Source organism: Dasypus novemcinctus, chromosome 23, assembly GCF_030445035.2.
Source record: "Dasypus novemcinctus isolate mDasNov1 chromosome 23, mDasNov1.1.hap2, whole genome shotgun sequence".
In the NCBI taxonomy this organism is placed as follows: domain Eukaryota; kingdom Metazoa; phylum Chordata; class Mammalia; order Cingulata; family Dasypodidae; genus Dasypus; species Dasypus novemcinctus.
Genome location: NC_080695.1, coordinates 48,921,124 through 48,938,726, shown reverse-complemented (window position 1 = coordinate 48,938,726; position 17,603 = coordinate 48,921,124). Strand labels below are relative to the sequence as shown.

Genomic DNA, 17,603 nt, shown 5'->3' with positions numbered 1-17,603 from the left:
GCGCGCGGCGCGGGTTGCAAGGGTCCCTCCCGCCGGCGGCAAGCTCCCAGGCGCCTTCTGGAAGGTCTGGCAGAGTGGGCGGCCGTGTCGCCCTCGCCTCCCGCCAGGCCCATCTGCAGGAGCTGGGCGACCTCCGCCGTCAGCAGGCGCTGGCGACAGCGAGGCCTAGGCCGGCTGAGGCCGGGACGCCTGGAGGGGCTCGGGGTGGCAGGGCAGCGGGCCGGGGCCCCAGCTCTGCGGCCCAGGGCCTCTGCGAGGAGAGACCCGTGCCCACGGCAGCCCGGCAGGGCCCAGGCGCAGGTGCGCGGGGACCGAGGCCACGCCCACCGCCGCGGCCCGGGGGCGCTTCCGCTGCGTGCGCCTCGGGGCCTCCCGCTGCGGCTGGGCAGCCCCCGGTGCCAGGTGCAAGGGCCTGTGCTCTGGCCCCAGCTGCGCAGGCCTGCGGACAGCCTGGCCCCGATCCGGCCACCTACCACTCTCCACCTGGCTCCACGGTGGGCGTTTGCAGCCAGCGCGGCCGCCCGCATCCGACGCCGGCTGGTGGCCGCCGCTCCAAGGGAGAGCGGCCGCTCCCGCGCACGGCGCGGCTGTGTGGCGTGAAGGCCGGGCGGCGTGCGGGGCGACCCCCGCCCTCCGGGTGGGCGTGGCTCCTGGGGGCGGCCCCGGCGGCCGAGGGCAGAGCCCGGCGCGAGGCCGGGAGCGCGAGGTCTGGACGCGGGGACCCGCTGCGACGGCCGAGGGCCCAGGACCCGAGCTACTCAGGGGGAAAGGCGTGCGGGGTGGGGGCGTGTGTGCGCGTGTGTGGGGGGCCGGAGGCGTGCGGGCGCGTGGGCGGCAGGCCCGGACTGGGGCTGGCCCCGCCTCCTGGGCCGGGGCGGTACCGGCTCAGGGGCGCCGGCTGGGCGTGGTGGCAGGTGCTTCGCCGGGGCGCGGGGTGGTGAGGCAGGGCCGGCCGGCAGGGGGCGCCGGCGCTTGCGCCTGAGGCGGGTCGCTTCGGGAGAGTCGGGGGCCGGCCGGCCTGGCACCAGGGGTGCGCGTGGTGGTCGGGGGTCCGCAGGGCGCCGTCCACGGACTGAGCCGTCGGTGGCGCGGGGCCCGCGCCGTGGGCCCGAGGGCGGAGCAGGGGCCGGTGACGTGTGGGCAGGCGAGCGGCGGGGGTCCCGGGAGCCAGTGGCGTGCGGGGGAGGTGGGGCTCGAGGCCAGGTAGGGCCAGAGCGGCGGGCGGCGGCGGCGAGCTGAAAGGCGGGTCCCGGAGGCGGCCGCCCTCAGCCTCCGGGGGCGGGGCGGGAGCGGAAGGCTGGCGGCTGACTGCGCGGCGGCCCGCAGCGGGCTCTTGAGGCTGCAGGGGGCGGCAGCCGGCGTCGACGCCCTTAGCACCCTGAACGCGCCCGATCTCGTCTGATCTTGGAAGCTAAGCAGGGTCGTGCCTGCTTAGTGCTTGGATGGGAGACCGCCTGGGAATACTGGGTGCTCTGGCTCTTGCCACGCGCCGTCCCCTCCCTCTCGGTCGCGCTCCTTTTGCCCGCCCCGAGCCCGGCTCCCCGCAGCCCTCAGGGCCAGGTATGCAGGCCCCCGGCCCCAACCCCAACCCCAACCCGCGCGCGCCCTTCCCTGGCGGCGCAGCCACGCAGGCAGCCACGCAGGCGGCGGCCACCCAGCCCTTCCTTGGAGCTCGCAGCCCCGCACCAACCCACACCTGGCTGGTGCACGCAGGGGCCCGCGCCCACTGCGCCTGGGCCCAAGACCCCAGGCCCGCTAGACCTGTCGGCGTCCGGCGGGCCCTGCCTCTGGCCCGTGCCCTGGAACCGTGCACACAGGGCCTGCCCCTTCTCGCCTTTTCCCGGCTTGCCTGGCACCACGCCGATGGGCCCCATGCCACAGACTTCCCGTGGCCCCCTGAGCACAGGGGACAGGCCCTACCCAACTTCAGTAACACAATGAGCCCTATTGTAAACAATGGACTAGAGTTAATAATACATCTCTAAAAACGTCCATCCATTAATTATAACAAATGTACCTCTCTAACACAAGGTGTTAATAATAGGATGGTTGATATATTGGAACCTTTTGTTTTATATATTTTATGTAGTACATTTCTGTACATCTACAACTTATCTGAAAATATTAATTAAAAATGGTAAAATACACAGTCTGTCAAAATACATGTATGTTTAATATCTTAAAATATTATATTTTCCAAAAAATTAGTGGTAAGAGTGACAATGATTTTTTATATCCTTACAAAGGTCTTTAATGTCTGATTCAATAGAAAATACCTGGATTCTCATATCTGCTGCTTCTTTCAATCTATTTTACTATGCTGCCTTGATTGAAGTACATGAAGAAAATCAAGTTTCAATCAGATATGTATTTGGAAGAGAAAGGAATATTTTGACAAACTTTCCAGATCATGATGAATATTTTTCTTTGCTACTACACCAACATTCAACTTTCCTTAAATAACGGTTTCTAATGGTTAGTTAAAACATGAAATCTGAAACCTCATCAATTAGTTTTTTGTGCTCTTACTTTAAAACAAATGGCCTCTCTCAGGAAACTATTAAACTCATGATGGCAAAAACAAATTTTCCAAAATTATAATTTTCTCAAAAGCCTGAATCTCATCAATTAGCCACAAATATTGTCCGTTGTTTCCCTTAAAATGACAGGTTCACCTGATTTCTTTTAAGAACATAGCTTCCAGATAACTTGTTCTGAGAGTCCATGGTCTCTCAGTTATTCTTTTAAATAAAAATGTTGTTCTATGAATAAAGCTACTAGATCATCCCACAACTCATAGCAATCGTGCTGCACATGCTTTTCCTGGATATAACCTTGTACTCTGGTATGCAGCAGAAGTGCTTTACACATACTTCCATTTTGTCACAATGGATGTTTAAAAATGTGTGCTCATGGATTGATAACTAATGAAATTTATACATTTTTCCTGCTTTACCAAGAACATTCTTAGGCAAAACTGGTTTTGCCTGTATTTGTTTATTTTTATTGCAAGTACACAGAAGTGAGGGATATGAAAATAATAACTTGATTCTAGTGCCTTGATTCATGCTAAGACGCCAACAGTTTTACTGCAATTGCTTGTATACCATCCTTGCAAATGTCAGCGCAGTGAAAAAGGCCAAAAATGTCCTAGTATTATTAAGAAAATTTCACTGACATTTCAGGCTCCCTTTAAGGATTTCTGGGATGCCTAGGGGTCAGAAGACCAAGCTTTGGAAATTACTGTTCTAACAGACATAGTCGAGTTACCTTCCATGATAACTACCTAGAGGAAATCTGCACTTTGACCAATCGCCTAAGAAGAAAGAGGCTTATGCAATTTTCAGAAAGGTGGCAATATAATTACCATATGTTTAGAGTCAGAAGAAACTAGGTTTTAATTCAGCCATGTAACTTAGAATCCTATAGCCTTTGACTAATTACTTAACTCCTGTTTTATTTATTTTTTCCTTTTCCTTACTTGCTAAAATAAATTAGGTATATTGTAAGAATAAAATTAGAAGGCACACATACACCGTCAATACTGGCATATTGAAAATATCTGATAAATAGCAGCCCCTATTATTTTTGTTCTTGCCAACAAAATATGTATAATTTAGTGGATATGTTTAACTTTTGATGCCTCTATCCAATGTTTACTGCATGAGCAGTGTTACAGGTGAATGTGGATTACAGTAAAAGAGCCAATTTTAATACATGTGCCATGACAGGTGATTCCTTCTAAAGCTAATAGCACTAGAAGATTAATGCAGATAGAATTACAGTATTCAGTTATTTTGAAAAAAAAATATTTCATTAATGTCTGTCCTTCCATGCATCACCATTTTAATCAGAGAATTTTGTTTATGAGTCATTGTGGCCCTGTGAGAAGAAAATGTCACAAGACTTGGTAGAGCTAATTAGCAAGTCTGGGACACCAGAAAAGAGTCACAAAAGGAATGGGCACTTGTTTCTTATTTTAGGAAAGTACTCTTCACATATGAAAATGACTCAACTCTTGCAAGAATTCAAGGCAAATTGAATTTTTATCTTTGTCTGACATAAGAATCTAAATTGTGAAAATGAGAATGGTGCAGTTATATCAAGATTGGACTTCCATTCTGTTTAAACCTATTTCGTTGCTATTAGCATTAAATGAAGACTGTAGAAAACGATAAAGAATATTGGGAAGCTATGGCAAAAAGTCAGATAGGTTGGATTCATGTTCCAGTTCTGTTACTTAGTGTATGTCTAACCCTGAGTAGTTCCTTAATTGCCCTAAGCCCCCACTTCCTCAGACGTGATGGAAAAAAATATCTACCTCAAGGTGGTTCTGAAGGATTGAAGTGGGGCAAACTATTAGAAGTACATAACATCCTCACGTGGAATGTGTTGCCTAAATATTTGTTTCTTTACAGCTTTTGGTCTAATTACATTACGGGAGGCTCACAGATGTACTAGTGAGGAGAGAGCATTTCAAATGGACACACTGGTGTGTAATCAGGTAGACATGCACACATATGCTTATTTATATACTCTCAAGGCATATAGGTCCTTCAGTTTTGACGTGTGTAGGAAAGTGTGGGATGTGTCTGGACAAGGAGGTAGTGATCAGAATTTGAAGAGTCTTATGTGTCAGGGTAAGGGAGAGTTGGGTTGTCAGTATCTCAACAGAAGCTTTACTTGGATAGTTCCTAAGTACAAGAAAACCTGACAAGAGTACATAATCAAAGCCACTCACTTTGTAATAAGAATTTCTAAAAATGTGTTAAAAGTTCAGTCATTTTAAGCCAAGTTTCGATTGCATTAATTTATTTTGGGGAATGAAGCTCTGCTATTTAGGTTTAGCCCTGAGGCCGATGGCAAGTTGTCAATATGGATTTTGGTGTTGAAGGCAGCGGACCCCTTTTGGCCGAGCCTGTGGGAAATCTTGCTTAACTGCTGAATTGCAGAAAAGTTTCCAAAGGCTTCCATCAGCCCTTGGTGGACAATTAGCAAAAGGAACTGCAGTGAAACAAGTACATTTTATAACATGCTAACAATTTACAACTCCAGGTGCTTTTTTATGAGTAGAAATCTCAAAAAATCTTTAAAACACAGAGAAAGGGTTTTAGCAAAATTGTCAGTTGTACTTCGCTTTAAAACATAGTCTAAACATTTTGGAAATAGCGTGTAACAAAGAAGTAGATTTACTATGAAAATTACTTATTTTAATGATATACTAATGTAAGTGGGACAGTCCGCTAAAACACGGCCTCAGTGTATGCCTCACATCCTTGATAGTGGTTTATAAAATTCTAAAATGTCCACAGAACTAAATGCAGGTGTCAGAAACTACCTTCCCTCTCTAGCTTCTTAGTGTCTATTCCAACCAGGTGTTCTTAATTAGCTCCACCTGTAAACTTCAATCATTTCATTCCTGGAATTTGGCTGTTTGCCTTCCCAAAAGCAACTATTTGTAAAACTCTTGCTTTACTTACAAGTCTCTTATTGTCATCAATGCCTTTCACAAACTCCCACATTTTTTGAAGATAGCTGGGTTCCAGAGTGTTCACCTCAATTTTGGCTACCCTTTTAGGTTTCCTCTTGGTTTGTGTCCATGAAGCTTTTGGGCAACTATTAAGAGTCTTATATTTGTTCCTGTTTTTTACCTTGAATTGTTCACATTCCCTGACTAGATCTTATTTATAATTGTCTCCTTTTTTACAACTGGAAATGTGCTTCCTGGATTCAGAAAATTTTCCAAAGACCTTAACTAGCTACTCACATTAAGTTAGGACAAACAACCTTCTTTTGGTTTGTTTGTTACATTTAAGTGCAGTTTGAAGAGAAGTCAGTCTGATTTACATTTAAATGTTAAGTCACCTGGAACACTTTAGGAAACTTGCTCAAGAGTTTGAGGTCAGGATTTGAGGAGGACTCTGCTGTGCACTTTGTTTTTTGTTCATTTAGAGGTAGCTGGATCTGGTGGATCTTCTAGCTGGCCACCTCACTCACATGCCTGGCCCTTCTGACCACCCTCTTTCTCTGGGCATAGCCTCTTATCCTTCATGGCCTCTCCAAGTGGTTTGGCTTGTCACAGCCTAAAAGTCTCAGGGTTGTCTGGCTTCAGACATGGTAGCTAGCTCCACACAGAAGTGTTCCCACAAGCCTCGCTGGAAACTGCAAGGTTCCTTATATACTACCCTTGAAAATGCCAACATACTCTTAGCATTCAATTGGTTAATCAAGTCCTAAAGCCAGCCCAGATTCAAGAGAAAGAAAATATAGATTATACCTGCAGCTGGGGGAAATGCCATGCACATTTTAAGAGGGAATAAATTGATGTTTGATGTGTGAAGGTAAGAAAATAAGTAAACTGAAAAAAATTTATAAACTACTTTTTCAAGAAGCTTGACTGTTGAAGTGAGAAATACAATAAGAAAGACTGGTAAAAAGAAGGAGTTGTTGTATTGAGGGAGGTTTTTCTTTTGTTATATGTTCTCCCATTTACCAGTTGTAAGAAATTCCAGTATATACTGAGGGAAAACAGAGAAGCATGAACTACTGGAAAAAACAAATTGACAGTGGATTAATAGATGAATCAATGTTATTGAGCATAAACTAGGGAATATTAATAAAATTAAAAGATTCAATTTAGGTGGAAAAGGCAGTAGGAAATAGACTAGAGGATCAGGAATTGGAAAATTTTACCTAAGTTTTAAACTGAATTTATAGGGAAAGTTATCTGCTGGGACAGGGAGCAAGAGATGTACAGAGAACTTGCAAAGAGAGATGAAAGTTTGTAATAGGTATTATAAGGACATAGTGGTATAACTCATAACTAATACAAGTAAAATTAATATTTAGTGCTGTGTTTAGAAACAGAGATTAAAAATTTAATTTCTAATGACAAGCATACACAATTGAATGACTTTCACTACTAGTACACAACAACCCTGAGCTCAAATGACTGCCTGACTCTTGCTGATGGGATAGCATAATGAGTGTATTTTACCCTTTCATTTATGCTTGAGGCTAAAATCCTATGCATTCAGTGTTCTTTTTTCTTTTTTTTTCACTTTTCCTTATCTTACATAGTCACTTCTTTCCTGCATAGATTTTTAATTTAAGGAACAATAGATGGTAATATATGAAAGAGATGAAATACACAATAAAATGGAGATGAATATCCCATTGGAAGATCCAGATAGCAGAACTCAATGTTTTTTTACATACTAAGAAGTTAACATTGTACAACAAATTCTTTTATACTTTTCTTCCTTACTGGTCTGATCCTATCTCATGGATTTAATTCTCATATATGCACTCATGATTTTCAAATCTATGTCTCCAACCCTGACTACTCCCTTGGGAAGCAAACATATTTATCCAACTATTTAGTTAACATTTTCCACTTCTGTGATATATATTAGAATTAGGAGCTAGGCTATCATATTAGCTCTACCACTTATTTCCTATGTAACTTAGAGAAAGTTACTTAATATATCCCATATCAAACCTTTTCTTCTGAAAATGGAGGTAATATTTCCTATATCATGTTTTAGGTAATTGTGGATTGAATCATGTCCCCCACAAAAGGTGAGTTCAGGTCTTAACCCTGGTCCTGTGGGTGTAAGCCCATTGTACGTGGGACCTTTTGATGAGGTCTTTTCTTGTTAAGGTGTGGCCAGCTGAATCAGGCTGGGCCTCAATCCAATATGGCAGAAGTCCTTATATGCAAAGGAAATTGGACAGAGAAGCAGCAGCCATGGGGAGCAAAAAGAAGGTGAAGTCAATAAAACCTGGAAGAGAAAGAGGAAGATGCTGCCATGTGTGGAGAATCTAAGGTCCAAGAAAAAGCCAATGACCAAGGTCACCTAGAGGCAGTCCCAGAATACCACAGTTGTTAAGGCAAAAGCCTCCTCTTGCTCATGCCTCGATTTGGGGCTTCTCCTAGCTTCAAAGCCATGAGCTAATAAATTCTCATTGTTTAAGGCAACTGTGGTGGTAAGAGGCTGTATGTACTCCAGAAAAACGTTTTCTTAAATTTAATCCATTCCAGTTCTGAACCCATTGTAAGTAGGACCTTTTGATGAGGATACATCAGGTAAGGTGTGGCCCACCTCAATCAGGATGGGTCTTATCTTGTTACTAGAGTTCTTTATAAGAGAATGAAGTTCAGAGAGAGAGAAAGCCAAAGGAGGCAAGAACCACATTAGAGGCACCCAGATGAGAAGGGAGAGACCAGGAGATACCACCATGTGCCTTGCCAAGTGACACAGGAGCCAAGGAAGCGGGCAGCCAGCCCCAGAACACCATAGCCTTCAGGAAGAAAGCATCGCCTTGAGAATGCCCTGATTTGGACTTTCTTTTAACCTAAAACCAAAAGCTAATAAATGACCATCGCTTAAACCAACCCATTTCATGGTACTTGCTTAAGCAGCCTGGGAAACTAAAATACCAACCCATTGCATGATATTCCTTTTAGCAGATAGGAAACTAGGACAGTACTGACAAAGTATATTAACATATCCACAGTGTTAAAATTAACAGAAAAATATTTTTAGGTAATGTCTAAAATTTGCAGCTATTAAAGGAATTCTTGTAAGAACATATATTCCACCCAATTCTTCCCATAATATTTTATATTTTATTATTGGCATAGCCATCAACCCGGTTGCCTAGACTCAAACCAGAATGTTGCTTTTATTATTCTGGGCCCAGATCAATCCATGAGCTAGTCCTGTTATCTCTCTCTTCAAAATATCTTCTAAATTCCTTGATTTTTATGACCTTCACTTTTATTTCTCTGGACAAATCAAAAGCTATTTCTTATCTGGCTACTGCAAAAGCCCTGGTTAAACAAAATTTTATATTGCCCACACAATCTATAAAATAAATTTGAGACTATATCATCTGTAAATCATATACATTTATTATCTATCAATAAGTTTTATAAATTATGAATCATATGAATTTCTGCAGATAGAGTATTTTAGAGAAAACAGAATAATCTATGGCCAAACAATGTTCCTGCATAAAAGAATTATATAAACCAGATAAAATAAAAAATCACTTCTTTAAAAATATCAGAGCCACAGAAGCAGCAATGGCTGTAAGTCTAACATTTTGGAAAAAGTGAACCACAGATTTTAGTGGACATTTTTCAGCCCCCTTTGGGACATTTTACCATACTTGGTGCTTAAAAAAGGCTTGGTCTGATGAACACATGCACATGATGAAACTCTCCAAGAAAAGAACCACCTGAGGGATCAAAGATAGCAGTGGCCACCTCACACACAGCACTGAGTGCAGCGCCCACTACCACCTCCCAGGCTAGTGAAGCCTCTTGATTCAGACGTTGCACCTAAATAGTGGAGAACAATTACCAATAGACTGCAAACTGACGTTCTACCTAACAAATCTTAAAAACAGGACCAAAAGGATCAAAGTGTATTCAAGTAACTTATCTGCATCCCAGAAAAGAGCTCAAGAATATTTTATAGGAATGGAAAAAAATATCCAACACCAAAGTCAATTGTAGTACTTGAAGCCTGTATAATTTACTGAGTATGTTAGCAATTTTCAAGTGTCCTCTGTAGCTGATAATACGTGTCTGTAATAAATAAGACTCCACAACTGTGGGTCATAGGAAACAGGGAGGACACACAGAAAGAGATCCAAAGAGAATAATTCAAAACCACTACCTCACCATTTCCTTGATGAGGATGACCTGGCCACTGATATCTGAATCAAACTTTCCATTCTTTGTGGTATTTTCAATATAAACACCACAATGAATTGAATATGGTTTTTATTAAAGTGGGTGGGATATAGTCATTCTCAACAAATCCTTGTGTAATTTTTGCAATTACCCAAGACAAAGAATTTCTCTTATGTATTAGTGCATTAGTCAGATAACATATTTTCCTTTAAATTCCGATAGATGTCTGGCCCCCTGAAAATTATGGGGCTGCTGTGAGGAATAAGCCAATCGTGGTACCTATTCTCATAGAGCCTGCAATTTAGTGGAGAAGTCTGGCATTAGCATAGAATCACAGATATTCGATTGAATATTTTATGAAGAGAGTTAAGAGGCTGATGAGACACAATATTCAGACAGGTAGACACGGAGCTCCAGTGGGTAGCAGCACAGCAGCCCTCCTGAGGACATCATCCTGACCAGAAATAGTTATCTGTGTATGTTACAGGCAACAAATTCAGTCTCCATGGCCTAAACCAGGGGTGGGTGAGCTTTTAAGGAAAACAGCTCAGCAGCTGTCTTTGCCTGGCATTATTATCCTTACAACTGTCCAACAAAAAAAGAGTTATATTGGTATATGGCCATGAGATGTGATTCTGTATTTTATACACTGAAACACCCGCTTGAGAAGAAGCAGTTCTTGAGCTGAGTTTTTTCACACCAAGGATATCAACAATAACTTGTTAATTCCCTGCTATAGAAACTAGAACCATGCCTCGGAAGAATGTTACCCTCATTTGGTCCTGTTTACATTTTAATGAAATAAAACCTATGTCACAATAGTTGTCTGTTAGCTAGAGTTTATTTTTTTTAATGCACTTAAAGAAAAGTAAAATGAGATGAGACGTGAGCATTCTAAAATACCTGTTATATTTATAAAGGAGCAAAATGTAGTGAGGCTGGTGTGAGAAGAGGTTAGCATGTCCCATTCCACTTCTGAGTGCAGATGCTGCTCTCTGGTCATTTCCAAAAGATGTGCTCCCCTCTTGATTGTGTTCTCTATTTACTTGGCATGTCATTATCTGGTACAGAAGCTTGTTGCCACAGTCACTGACTTTTTCACTGGTTTTCAGCTATCTTTGGATACCCTGGTATAGACCCCAGTATTCTGCCATATTTTGGGTCAATCTTTCTGCTGAAAGCCTCCAAAGGCTGATTAGCTGCTCTGTCCATTGCAGTACGGAGGACTCCATCACAAGCCCACCACAAGCTGGCAGGACAAAGCAACCTGGAAGACATCTCCGTATAGAATACTGACTTAAGGTGAATGAGATAAACTTTCATGAAGAGAGAAAATCTAGGTGGTAATAAAAGCTAGTTGTGTGGCAGTGTTAAATGCAAGTCACAAAAATTACTATAATTTCATTTCAAGTTCTAGTATCAGAAAAGCAAATTTATTAGTCAGAAAAGGGGTGTTGATGCAAAATACCAGAAATTGGTTGGTTTTTATAAAGGATATTTATTTGGGGTAGGAGCTTGCAGTTACCAGGCCATAAAGCATAAGTTACTTCCCTCCCCAAAGTCTACTTCCATGTGTTGGAGCAAGATGGCTGCTGACTGTTGTGAGGGTTCAGGCTTCCTGGGTTCCTCTCTTACAGGGTCTTGCTGCTCTCCAGGTTCAAGGTTCCTTTCTACCCAGGGCTTGCTTCTTCCTGGACTCAGGGTTCCTCTCCTCCTAGGACTGGAATCTCTTTCCTCTGTGAGCTTACTTCCCTGGGCTCCAGCTTAAAGCTTCAGCATCAAACTCCAACATCAAAAACCCTCAACTCTGTCCTTTGCCATGTCTTTTATCTGTGAGTCCCCACCCACAAAGGGGCATGGACTCAACACCCTAATAACATGACCCAATCAAAGCCCTAATCATAACTTAATCATGCCCAGGTACAGACCAGATTAAAAACACAATCCAATATCTATTTTTGGAATTCATAAACATATCAAACTGCTACAGCAAGCAAACCATTCTCTCTAAAGAAATGTGGCTGAGAGTTACTAACAGAGGCAAGAGAATATTTTTAATTAAATTTTCTGAGGTAATGTTAGTGAAAAATGGCAAGTTGAATTTTTTTCCTTTTACTGCTGAAATTTTGCCTTAATGACAACATGTACAATTGTGTGAGAGCTTAAGTCAAAGAATAAATGTAATTAACAAAGGCCTAAATTCTGAAAAATACCCATGTCAGCAGCTTCAGCCACTCTTGGAGGAGGAATAACCCAAAAATGATAGCAAATGTATAGATATTGTAAAAATAAAATCAGTGCAAACACCCACATTAGAATCAATGGATTCATCCTCTTGATTGAACTGAAAAATGTGTTTGGCCTATTTGTCAATTCTTTTAATAATAATTAATTTATGTGTGAAACTCAACTGCTGGTATGTTCCTTAATATCTGTGTGGGTGCATGTAGTGGATGAGTAGGCTATCAGAGGAAGTTTCTGTTAAAGGAATACAGTCTCAAATAGTTCTGTTTAAAATTAATATGTATGTATATATGGTAGATGAGTTATTCCCTAATAGGCTTCATAAATGCAGGTCTTCTTTGATTTGGGTGATGTAATCAGAACAACAAGCCCAGTGGGGTCACATCCAAGTGCTTGTTCTCCTTTAATTCCTAGCACCTCTGAGCAGCTGCACCCAATCCGCGGACAACACTCTTGGTTTCACACAGGGCACAGCCAAGCCTCCGTGTTTTTGGCAGCACAACTCTTCTCGGTGTTGAGCTGAACGCTCCTTTTTGTGAGTGCATCCACAATGAAAACTCTCCACATCCTTTACCACAGGCTTCACTGCACAGGAAGAATACTTAATTCATAAAGAAATGGACCACTTTTTGATCCTCATCTCCAGTAAGAACACGGTATCGTATTTCTAGAAATTTAACAGCAGACAAAGGAAATAAGTTACTCGCATGCTAAGAAACATGATGCAGTTTGGCCCATCTTCCTTATGGCCAGTGAAAATAGCTACTCCCTTTGTGGCCCGCTCATAACTTGTCACACATAGTGCCCTAATGTCAACTTTCTATGTCTATCTAAATAGCTTTTGCCCCCATCATGTAAAAATTTGGAAAAGTTGATGTTGGAATAGCCACCTAAGAGTGACTAATAGAATTAGCTGAAATTACTGATATCATCTATTCCAGATTACTTCCCCATTCTCAGCAGAATATTTACTTTTATCTTATAAAGTTTTCAGGTTAATCTATACAAATTCATTATCAATTCTGCAATGGTATTGGAGAAAACTTCCTTGACATATGGCCAATGGTACTGCACAGTGTTATAAATAAGTAAAGAGAAAACATAAAATGTTAGAAAGGGCATTTGTCACTATTACATAGCATAGGGGAAGATACATCTTTATAGACAAATAGATTGGGAATTACAGGAATGAAGGGTCCCTAATTGTGCCTAACATTATCAGAGTAAATTATTGAGGAGAAAACTCAACAGTTTTAGAAACACACAATTTCATGTTTCATTTTCACACAAAGTTGGCAGATTTCCAGAGTCTAGGGTGAATTTTTTCTGTTTGTTTTAAATTCAGAGCACAGCGCGAACTCCCTCAGGATGATGCTACACCTCAAACTGAGCAGAGCCAATTAATTTTGTAATATTAGAATTCTGAACTGAGTCATTTGTGAAAGGTTCGGTCAAATCTACATGAACCAATTAACGGGGCCTGGCAGTCACCAAGATGTCAGGGTTCTTCCTCCCTCACAGACACTTTGGAATGATGCCTGCGGTTGGCAGTCCTGGGCTGGAGTCACGGGTTTAAAGGAGAGTTATTTGAGCGCTGCACCCCCTGCCTCCCTCACTTCTGCTAAGGCAGCCCCGTGAGCAGTGCTCGGGAGCCCAGAGCGGGCACTCATCTGCAATCCTTCTTCCCACAGGATGTGAAACCTTCACAAGTTACTTAACCTTTTTTACCCCCGTTTCCTCACATGTACAATGTAGCTCATCAGAGTACCTATCTTTGGGGTTTCTTTCCATATCAAATGAAGCAAGACTTCCAAAGTACTTAGTAAGGTAACTGGTCCATGTAAGTAGTCAATAATTATTGTATTACACATGGGTTTCTGAAAAGAAATGCCATCCATCACCCACCTAAATTCCAAAATGTGATTTACTATCCATATTTTAATTGTAAGCTAAGATCTATTCAGCAAAAACATGATGGTCATCCATTAAGAACTTCGAGTGGGTCAGATGTTTCATAAATGTTGGTCTTACGCTTTCAATAAGCCTAGAAAATAGGTATTTTTATGACCATTTTGCAGATCTAAAGAATGAAATAAGTGCTTCTTCCAGGGCACGCACTACTAAATGCCATTGTCTCTGACTGAATCATTTTACAAATTATTATATCTTGTATTGGAAATACACTTTCTCACAATAATCCTATTTTTTATGGTTAAACTTGATACACACACACATGCACACCAATTTGTTGTTTTTCTTTGGAAAATCCCATCTTTAACAAATTTATTTCTTTATTTAACTAATGTTTACATTTTGCTCAATAGGCCCCAGACTGCAGTATAACCATTTTATATGTTAACCCACTTAGTCCTTATATTGACCCAAAACAAAGGTACTTCTATTTGTCTTTTTTATAGAGGGTGACATCGGCACAGAAAGGTTAAAAAATTTCCTCCACACATGATGATGAGGCAGCAGATCCAGGAAGTCTCTCTCCAAATGCTCACTGTTGAAAATTTCTGCTAAAGGGCCTCTTAGAGATAAAACCTTTCCATTGGAAGTTATGGCATTTTACCAGAGTTTTAGCACAATTTTTCAGCACACCTTCTTTGTCCACATTCTATTAAAAGGCATGGCAGATGGGGAGTCCATGTCATTATCAGCTGCTGTCAGTCACTGCTCCTCAGGATTGTGTTGTCCAGTGTAGCTCATGGCCACTTAACTGAACTTAACATGAAGCTGTAGCCAAAGCTAAGAATTTTTTTCTTCACTATTTAAATTTTGTGGGCTAAACAGCTGCTACCAGGTAAGAAGGAAAAACGTCATCACATCTATACAGTTTTGTAAGAAGTGACTTGATTAAAACCATTATGAATATGCCAAGTGAGTTCAAACTCTTTCCCAGTATTCAATATGCACTATTGATGAATGATTGGCTAACCCTATGAGTAAGAGGATTAGGGTATGCATTACGTATTGCCACCACAGCACTACTGAGCAGTAAAATGAGTAAAAATACCATGAAATTAGACATAAAAGGCATTTGCATGATTCCATGGAACTCTTTCCCCTACTTTTTATTGTCTTATTCTTCCAGTTCCAAGGGAAAGAATAAAACCCTTTGGTTATTGTGGGGAATGTATAATACTTTTTGTTAAAGATTATACAGTTCTCAGATTGATTCAGCATTGGGTGGATATTAACTGCCAAGTGCAGATTTTGATAAAAGCCTCTAGGGAGGAAATGTACTGAGAGGATTTCTCTTTTTTCTAGCTCTCAATGCAGTTTTTGCTGGGCAGACTTTCCAATTGTCAACAGGCCCCTATAAACCTGCAAAGCGCCAGCTGAGTAATGCTGTGTATTTAGGCTATTTTAAGGAAGGCATACAAGGTGCAAAATGCCATAGAGTATGGTCAGGTAAATCCAGGGCAGCTAGAGACTCAGCTTTTTAACATAAGCTCTTTAAAGGGAGGATCCCCGATACAGAACCTTCAGACACTTATTTTTCCCTCTTATTTACCCTATGAAATTTGTTATACTATCATAATTATGAAGAATTTGAAGAAGTATATGGCTTGATAAGCTTCGATATTAGAAGTCCCTTTTTACATCATTACCTCCCTCTCTTCTGATTCTTCCTAATCTATTAAATAGCACAGCATTTTCACATTTCCAGAGTTTTCCACAACTCATCTGTTCTTTCCTACCAAAATATGGAAGCATAAATTCTTTCTTTGTTACCTTTTGCATATAATTTGCTTCTTTTGTTTTATCTCTGAGGACCAATATGCTTTTCATGTCAGCTGCCAAATGTTCAAAGATCCTCTGAAAGTGGGTGACATTTAGCAAATAGTAGTTACATTTTCGAAGCCCTGTTCTGCTTCATTTAAAAATAAAAAATAAACTAGAATCAGACCAAGCCATTGTATTTTGCCAAATCCCCTTTACACTTTAACATGCACAGAAAAGAATGTATCTTTTGGAAACTTTGATATGAAAATGAAACAAAAGAAAGGGAGTTTCAGGGAACACTAAAGCAAATAAAATGAGATCTAGAGGTTTGAGGGTTAAGATGATTGGATTCCAGTGGTTGTATTAAATAGGCAAATGATTTCCCATGTAATTGGCTGGAATGTCAATATAGCAACAACTGCTATTTTTATTCCACTCATGTGCATTTGTGATTCCTTAGAAAACATATTATCATTTGCTATCCAGTGGAAATCAAAGACTGAATTTGGACATGGCCAATTCATGTAATTAATTTCAGAAACATGAATTGTATGGATTGTACACTTGCAGTATTTATACCTATAATCCTCATTATGTGAATAAGTTAGTGCTTAGTCTATTTAGAATCATATCCTAATTTGCCTGGTATATTTGTTTGATCCCCAGGATGATGCACTTGTACAGAGTTTTACTGAAATGTTCAGAATTATGAATTTTGGGGTCACTGGGATATTTTTCTAGTCCTGTGATTTCTTCCTGCTATTAAACTGAAAATTTTAAATCTTCCTTCATCTCCTTAATCACTGAAAGATTCTGAGTTCCCCAGAGAGGTTTATCTGCTTTCAAGGGGCTCTGTATTCAATATAATTTGTAGTTACAAAATTCCTGCATTTCACCAGGTTGCCCCATCAATGGAGAAGCTAATTTCTAACTTAATGGAAGGATTTGTAATGGCTTAAGTATTTCATGAGACTAAAAATTTAGAACAAACCGATTTTAAATCTCAGTTCAGGATATAGATGGTTATGACCCAGAAATTATTGACAAAACCATATACAATTTTAAAAGACACAATTTAAAAAAGCTCAAAAACAGACCTTTTCTTTTCAGTTTCCTTGTTGGTGCTGGGAGGAACAGTCATCCCATCATATTCATTTTCTTCCATGGTTTCTGCACTCAGAGTCTGGTGCTTCAGGGAGAACCCATATCTTATTGAATTCACATGATAAATAGGCACTCAATTTTAGTGTGATTTTATCCCATGTTAATGTGCAATTGGTCCATGGAATTTATAACTAATTCTAGCTTTTACACTCTTGTTTTCTTAGCTCAACTTTGGCTAAATTGTCAGAGGCACTTGTAAACATATTTATGCTTTTACAGCATGATAAGATGCCGTGGGGAATGCTGTGTCAAACATAACTATTTCTCACCAGAAAAATATCTTCATACTTACCAATTTACCTAGCTTGTTTGGGATTATAACTTTGAATTCCTTTAAGGTAGTAACTTAGAGACTATTGATAATTACTCCCTAGAGAAACCTGAAAGCCTCACTTGAATATATGTAACTAATTTCCAGTTGGACAGTGATTAAACATGGCATGTATAAATAAAGATTTGATAAAAACAAATTGGAATAGCAGGACATGCTTTAACTCTTTATGTTCTGTCATAGCACATATTATCAAATGATATTGACTTCAGGAAATCCAGACGAGAGGACAGGGAGTTCTCCTAGATATGTTCTAGGGAAATATGTTTAAGTATTACAGTTTACTTATATATGTATGTGGGAAAGATTGTACATTACTTGAGTAGGAAAAACTGTTTTTTTTTTCCCTCTTAGCAAATGCTAGTTTTGAGATAAGGTAAACACAATCAAATAAACAAAACCCTCCACTTTACCCATAAAAGGATG

At 41.2% G+C, this 17,603-nt stretch overlaps 1 pseudogene; it reads left to right on the top strand.

Annotated features, from left to right (window-relative positions):
- The first annotated feature begins 1,360 nt into the window (after window positions 1–1,360).
- Window positions 1,361–1,478, top strand: LOC131275723 (5S ribosomal RNA; annotated as a pseudogene).
- The last annotated feature ends 16,125 nt before the right edge of the window (window positions 1,479–17,603 follow it).